Here is a 604-nt window from a genome sequence, read left to right as displayed (position 1 = left end):
ATAAATAAACAAATAAATCTAAGAAAAAAGAAAAAAGTGAAATAAATAGGAAAAATATGCAATTATGATAAATAATATTTGAAATGATCGCTTAGATAGTATTAAAGTATTTCCTGTTTAGAATTTTGTTATGTTTTACCTAAAATTTAAAACTAACCGTAATAATCGATAATTTATAGTCATTGGATAAATTAATAATTAACCATTATAATATGTAAATAATTCAAAAGAATATGAGAAATTTAATTTTACATATAAATATTTCTCAGCTGTTACACCATGGATGAGTCAATGATTCAGTGTCTATCATTGTATGTTATACTTTCCACTGTACTGAATATTGGTTGCAAGGAAGGAATGAACTGAAATGATTTTTATCAAATATCAGACGATATGGCCATGAATAACTATCATGTCAAAGAACGTACGAATTAATATCAGACTAAATTTTTTCCTCATTAAAATTTTATCTAATCTTATCTTTTCTAAAACGTATCATTGAAATTAGGTTGATTTGTAAACAAATTTTACTTGAATTAAAAAATATCGACTTTTTCCCTTTATCATAAAAAATATTAACAAAGTATCGAGTTAAGTTAAGTCA

This window comes from Loa loa (genome assembly GCF_000183805.2).
Source record: "Loa loa unplaced genomic scaffold supercont3.355, whole genome shotgun sequence".
NCBI lineage: Eukaryota > Metazoa > Nematoda > Chromadorea > Rhabditida > Onchocercidae > Loa > Loa loa.
The sequence above is the reverse complement of the archived record's forward strand: the minus strand, read 5'-3'. Positions refer to the sequence as shown.